This window comes from Ranitomeya imitator, chromosome 8, assembly GCF_032444005.1.
Source record: "Ranitomeya imitator isolate aRanImi1 chromosome 8, aRanImi1.pri, whole genome shotgun sequence".
NCBI lineage: Eukaryota > Metazoa > Chordata > Amphibia > Anura > Dendrobatidae > Ranitomeya > Ranitomeya imitator.
Genome location: NC_091289.1, coordinates 1,814,960 through 1,821,809, shown reverse-complemented (window position 1 = coordinate 1,821,809; position 6,850 = coordinate 1,814,960). Strand labels below are relative to the sequence as shown.

The 6,850-nt window shown below is 66.9% G+C and overlaps 1 protein-coding gene across 2 annotated transcripts in view; it reads left to right on the top strand.

The window, feature by feature from the left end:
• The first annotated feature begins 1,517 nt into the window (after positions 1-1,517).
• The window catches only part of GMPPB (GDP-mannose pyrophosphorylase B), a 14,101-nt gene continuing 8,768 nt past the window's right edge, over positions 1,518-6,850 (top strand). The window contains exon 1 of one of the 2 annotated variants that reach the window (XM_069735984.1): positions 1,518-2,261. The gene's annotated coding sequence lies outside the window, so the exon portion shown is untranslated. Of the gene's footprint in view, positions 2,285-6,850 lie in introns of both variants that reach the window. The other variant, XM_069735985.1, reaches the window with a different exon arrangement.

Genomic DNA, 6,850 nt, shown 5'->3' with positions numbered 1-6,850 from the left:
CTCTATGGGGGGTGCAGGCTCCTCCTGTGTACGCTCTATGGGGGGCTCAGGCTCCTCCTGTGTACGCTCTATGGGGGGCTCAGGCTCCTCCTGTGTTCGCTCTATGGGGGGGACGCAGGCTCCTCCTGTGTTCGCTCTTTGGGGGGGCTCAGGCTCCTCCTGTGTACGCTCTATGGGGGGCGCAGGCTCCTCCTGTGTACGCTCTATGGGGGGCGCAGGCTCCTCCTGTGTACGCTCTTTGGGGGGTGCAGGCTCCTCCTGTGTACGCTCTATGGGGGGCTCAGGCTCCTCCTGTGTACGCTCTATGGGGGGTGCAGCCTCCTCCTGTGTACGCTCTATGGGGGGGGCGCAGGCTCCTCCTGTGTACGCTCTTTGGGGGGTGCAGGCTCCTCCTGTGTACGCTCTATGGGGGGCTCAGGCTCCTCCTGTGTACGCTCTATGGGGGGGCGCAGGCTCCTCCTGTGTTCGCTCTTTGGGGGGCTCAGGCTCCTCCTGTGTACGCTCTATGGGGGGCGCAGGCTCCTCCTGTGTACGCTCTATGGGGGGTGCAGGCTCCTCCTGTGTACGCTCTATGGGGGGCTCAGGCTCCTCCTGTGTACGCTCTATGGGGGGGCGCAGGCTCCTCCTGTGTTCGCTCTTTGGGGGGCTCAGGCTCCTCCTGTGTACGCTCTATGGGGGGCTCAGGCTCCTCCTGTGTACGCTCTATGGGGGGCTCAGGCTCCTCCTGTGTACTCTCTATGGGGGGCGCAGGCTCCTCCTGTGTACGCTCTATGGGGGGCGCAGGTTCCTCCTGTGTACGCTCTATGGGGGGCGCAGGCTCCTCCTGTGTACGCTCTATGGGGGGCGCAGGTTCCTCCTGTGTACGCTCTATGGGGGGCTCAGGCTCCTCCTGTGTACGCTCTATGTGGGGCGCAGGCTCCTCCTGTGTTCGCTCTTTGGGGCAGGACGGAATCTGATGGACGCGGCTCCGCCATGATGGAGCTTTGGTTCTGGTGGTCGGGCCCTTCTCGCTGTGCGGTTGCTCACCACTGCGCCGCCATCTTTCTCTCATTTCTGCTTCTCATTAATCTTGTTAATTAGGCCTCTTTCACACTTGCGTCGGTTGGTGCAGGTCTGTCGCTATACGTTGGGCCGACGTGCGTTGTGAAAACGTTGCAGGATGTGGGCAGTGGATGCAGTTCTTCAACACATCCGCTGCCCATTCTGAAGTCTGGGGAGGAGGGGGTGGAGTTTCAGCCGCGCATGCGCGGTAAATAATGGCGGGCGCGACGGACAAAAAAAAGTTCACTTGAATGTTTTTCGTGCTGACGGTCGGCCAAAACACGACGGATCCAGCGCACGACGGACGCGACATATGGCCAATCGCTGACTGTGAAAAGCAGGAATCCAGCGACGGACGCCGTCTGTTGAAACTGAGCATGAGCGGAAGAATCCCCGGCAGGGTCTCGCTCTTTATAGGTGCGGCCTATGCAGGATCAACAGTAACAAGATAGAATGTGACAAATAATAAATAACTCAGTCTTCTCACCGTCCGGCGCAGCGGCGGCGGCAGCTCGCGATACTTCCCAGTAATACATCGCGATATCCCGCTAGGAGCGCGAGCTGCCGGGAGCGTCGCTGCGCAGGACGGTGAGAACACTGCGATTTCTTATTTCTTATAACTGGTTTGTGCTGTGGATGCGTTTTCCGCGGTCTGCACAGGATGCGTCATTCAACGTGTGGACGGATCCTGTGCAGATTTGGAAGCCTAGAGAGGAATCCTCTGACAGGACGGCGCCTGCGCACACCGTCACCGCCTACTGGCTAGTACACGTCCCAGGAAGCACTGCTGGTCGTTCACTGATAGGACGGTTTATATCATGTGATGCCACGTCAGCCTCTGGTCACGCTTTTCATTGTTTAATTTCCGCGTTGCTGGAATTGTCTCCATGGCAGCGATTCGCGGAGGTCCAATCAAGTTGCAGTGCGGCATTTGCTGATTGGCTCACACGAGCGCAGCAGCTATTGGTTAAGTTTGTTTCCTTGGAAACTGAGATGCGGCCTGTGGCCCGGGGTTAGTGCAGCTCACAGCGGAACCTCGGAGGCCGGTTCGTGTCCCGGAGAGTAACGGAGACACCGGCGAGGGCAGCAGCTGCCGGGAGACACCCGGGATCCACCGAGGACCGGAACCGAGGCCGCCGCCCCGCCCCGCCCCGCCCCTCGGGTGCTGCTCTGACGTCAGAGGTTTCAATGGTCTGAAGGAAGTGAAGAGCCCGAACCCGGTGAGTCCGAGGTGAACCCCGAGGTGAGAGCCGCCCTCCCCCGGTCTCATCTGTCCCCCCTCAGTCCCGGGGTCCCCTCCCCCCTCTCCCCCCTCTCCACCCTCAGTCCCGGGGTCCCCTCCCCCCCCCTCAGTCCCGGGGTCCCCTCCCCCCTCTCCCCCCTCTCCACCCTCAGTCCCGGGGTCCCCTCCCCCCCCCTCAGTCCCGGGGTCCCCTCCCCCCTCTCCCCCCTCTCCACCCTCAGTCCCGGGGTCCCCTCCCCCCCCCTCAGTCCCGGGGTCCCCTCCCCCCTCAGTCCCAGGGTCTCATCCCCCCCCTCTCCCCCCTCAGTCCCGGGGTCTCATCTGTCCCCTCTCCCCCCTCAGTCCCGGGGTCTCATCTCCCCCCTCTCCCCCCTCAGTCCCAGGGTCTCATCCCCCCCCTCTCCCCCCTCAGTCCCGGGGTCTCATCTGTCCCCTCTCCCCCCCTCAGTCCCGGGGTCTCATCTGTCCCCTCTCCCCCCTCAGTCCCGGGGTCTCATCTGTCCCCTCTCAGTCCCGGGGTCTCATCTGTCCCCTCTCCCCCCCTCAGTCCCGGGGTCTCATCTGTCCCCTCTCAGTCCCGGGGTCTCATCTGTCCCCTCTCCCCCCTCAGTCCCGGGATCTCATCTCCCCCCTCTCCCCCCTCAGTCCCGGGGTCTCATCTCCCCCCTCTCCCCCCTCTCCCCCCTCAGTCCCGGGATCTCATCTCCCCCCTCTCCCCCCTCAGTCCCAGGGTCTCATCCCCCCCCTCTCCCCCCTCAGTCCCGGGGTCTCATCCCCCCCCTCTCCCCCCTCAGTCCCGGGGTCTCATCCCCCCCCTCTCCCCCCTCAGTCCCGGGGTCTCATCTCCCCCCTCTCCCCCCTCAGTCCCGGGGTCTCATCTGTCCCCTCAGTCCCGGGGTCCCCTCCCCCCTCAGTCCCGGGATCTCATCTCCCCCCTCTCCCCCCTCAGTCCCAGGGTCTCATCCCCCCCCTCTCCCCCCTCAGTCCCGGGGTCTCATCTCCCCCCTCTCCCCCCTCAGTCCCGGGGTCTCATCTGTCCCCTCAGTCCCGGGGTCCCCTCCCCCCCCCTCAGTCCCGGGGTCCCCTCCCCCCTCAGTCCCGGGATCTCATCTCCCCCCTCTCCCCCCTCAGTCCCGGGGTCTCATCTGTCCCCTCTCCCCCCTCAGTCCCGGGGTCTCATCTGTCCCCTCTCAGTCCCGGGGTCTCATCTGTCCCCTCTCACCCCCTCAGTCCCGGGGTCTCATCTGTCCCCTCTCCCCCCCTCAGTCCCGGGGTCTCATCTGTCCCCTCTCACCCCCTCAGTCCCGGGGTCTGATCTCTCCCCTCTCAGTCCCGGGGTCTCATCTGTCCCCTCTCACCCCCTCAGTCCCGGGGTCTCATCTGTCCCCTCTCACCCCCTCAGTCCCGGGGTCTCATCTCTCCCCTCTCCCCCCCTCAGTCCCGGGGTCTCATCTGTCCCCTCTCCCCCCTCAGTCCCGGGGTCTCATCTGTCCCCTCTCAGTCCCGGGGTCTCATCTGTCCCCTCTCCCCCCCTCAGTCCCGGGGTCTCATCTGTCCCCTCTCAGTCCCGGGGTCTCATCTGTCCCCTCTCCCCCCTCAGTCCCGGGATCTCATCTCCCCCCTCTCCCCCCTCAGTCCCGGGGTCTCATCTCCCCCCTCTCCCCCCTCTCCCCCCTCAGTCCCGGGATCTCATCTCCCCCCTCTCCCCCCTCAGTCCCAGGGTCTCATCCCCCCCCCTCTCCCCCCTCAGTCCCGGGGTCTCATCCCCCCCCTCTCCCCCCTCAGTCCCGGGGTCTCATCCCCCCCCTCTCCCCCCTCAGTCCCGGGGTCTCATCTCCCCCCTCTCCCCCCTCAGTCCCGGGGTCTCATCTGTCCCCTCAGTCCCGGGGTCCCCTCCCCCCTCAGTCCCGGGATCTCATCTCCCCCCTCTCCCCCCTCAGTCCCAGGGTCTCATCCCCCCCCTCTCCCCCCTCAGTCCCGGGGTCTCATCTCCCCCCTCTCCCCCCTCAGTCCCGGGGTCTCATCTGTCCCCTCAGTCCCGGGGTCCCCTCCCCCCCCCTCAGTCCCGGGGTCCCCTCCCCCCTCAGTCCCGGGATCTCATCTCCCCCCTCTCCCCCCTCAGTCCCGGGGTCTCATCTGTCCCCTCTCCCCCCTCAGTCCCGGGGTCTCATCTGTCCCCTCTCAGTCCCGGGGTCTCATCTGTCCCCTCTCACCCCCTCAGTCCCGGGGTCTCATCTGTCCCCTCTCCCCCCCTCAGTCCCGGGGTCTCATCTGTCCCCTCTCACCCCCTCAGTCCCGGGGTCTGATCTCTCCCCTCTCAGTCCCGGGGTCTCATCTGTCCCCTCTCACCCCCTCAGTCCCGGGGTCTCATCTGTCCCCTCTCACCCCCTCAGTCCCGGGGTCTCATCTCTCCCCTCTCCCCCCCTCAGTCCCGGGGTCTCATCTGTCCCCTCTCCCCCCTCAGTCCCGGGGTCTCATCTGTCCCCTCTCAGTCCCGGGGTCTCATCTGTCCCCTCTCCCCCCCTCAGTCCCGGGGTCTCATCTGTCCCCTCTCAGTCCCGGGGTCTCATCTGTCCCCTCTCCCCCCTCAGTCCCGGGATCTCATCTCCCCCCTCTCCCCCCTCAGTCCCGGGGTCTCATCTCCCCCCTCTCCCCCCTCTCCCCCCTCAGTCCCGGGATCTCATCTCCCCCCTCTCCCCCCTCAGTCCCAGGGTCTCATCCCCCCCCTCTCCCCCCTCAGTCCCGGGGTCTCATCCCCCCCCTCTCCCCCCTCAGTCCCGGGGTCTCATCCCCCCCCTCTCCCCCCTCAGTCCCGGGGTCTCATCTCCCCCCTCTCCCCCCTCAGTCCCGGGGTCTCATCTGTCCCCTCAGTCCCGGGGTCCCCTCCCCCCTCAGTCCCGGGATCTCATCTCCCCCCTCTCCCCCCTCAGTCCCAGGGTCTCATCCCCCCCCTCTCCCCCCTCAGTCCCGGGGTCTCATCTCCCCCCTCTCCCCCCTCAGTCCCGGGGTCTCATCTGTCCCCTCAGTCCCGGGGTCCCCTCCCCCCCCTCAGTCCCGGGGTCCCCTCCCCCCTCAGTCCCGGGATCTCATCTCCCCCCTCTCCCCCCTCAGTCCCAGGGTCTCATCCCCCCCCTCTCCCCCCTCAGTCCCGGGGTCTCATCTGTCCCCTCTCCCCCCTCAGTCCCGGGGTCTCATCTGTCCCCTCTCAGTCCCGGGGTCTCATCTGTCCCCTCTCACCCCCTCAGTCCCGGGGTCTCATCTGTCCCCTCTCCCCCCCTCAGTCCCGGGGTCTCATCTGTCCCCTCTCACCCCCTCAGTCCCGGGGTCTGATCTCTCCCCTCTCAGTCCCGGGGTCTCATCTGTCCCCTCTCACCCCCTCAGTCCCGGGGTCTCATCTGTCCCCTCTCACCCCCTCAGTCCCGGGGTCTCATCTCTCCCCTCTCCCCCCCTCAGTCCCGGGGTCTCATCTGTCCCCTCTCAGTCCCGGGGTCTCATCTGTCCCCCCTCAGTCCCGGGGTCTCATCTCTCCCCTCTCCCCCCCTCAGTCCCGGGGTCTCATCTCCCCCCTCTCCCCCCTCAGTCCCGGGGTCTCATCTCTCCCCTCTCCCCCGTCAGTCCCGGGGTCTCATCTCCCCCTCTCCCCCCTCAGTCCCGGGGTCTCATCTCTCCCCTCCCCCCCCTCAGTCCCGGGGTCCCCTCCCCCCTCTCCCCCCTCTCCACCCTCAGTCCCGGGGTCTCATCTGTCCCCTCAGTCCCGGGGTCCCCCTCCCCCCCCCCTCAGTCCCGGGGTCCCCTCCCCCCCTCAGTCCCGGGATCTCATCTCCCCCCTCTCCCCCCTCAGTCCCAGGGGTCTCATCCCCCCCCCTCTCCCCCCTCAGTCCCGGGGTCTCATCTCCCCCTCTCCCCCCTCAGTCCCGGGGTCTCATCTGTCCCCTCAGTCCCGGGGTCCCCTCCCCCCTCAGTCCCGGGATCTCATCTCCCCCCTCTCCCCCCTCAGTCCCAGGGTCTCATCCCCCCCCTCTCCCCCCTCAGTCCCGGGGTCTCATCTGTCCCCTCTCCCCCCTCAGTCCCGGGGTCTCATCTGTCCCCTCTCAGTCCCGGGGTCTCATCTGTCCCCTCTCCCCCCCTCAGTCCCGGGGTCTCATCTGTCCCCCTCTCACCCCCTCAGTCCCGGGGTCTCATCTCTCCCCTCTCAGTCCCGGGGTCTCATCTGTCCCCTCTCACCCCCTCAGTCCCGGGGTCTCATCTGTCCCCTCTCACCCCCTCAGTCCCGGGGTCTCATCTCTCCCCTCTCCCCCCTCAGTCCCCGGGGTCTCATCTGTCCCCCCTCAGTCCCGGGGTCTCATCTCTCCCCTCTCCCCCCCTCAGTCCCGGGGTCTCATCTCCCCCCTCTCCCCCCTCAGTCCCGGGGTCTCATCTCTCCCCTCTCCCCCGTCAGTCCCGGGGTCTCATCTCCCCCCTCTCCCCCCTCAGTCCCGGGGTCTCATCTCTCCCCCTCCCCCCCCCTCAGTCCCGGGGTCCCCTCCCCCCCCCCTCAGTCCCGGGGTCCCCCGTCCCCCCCCCTCA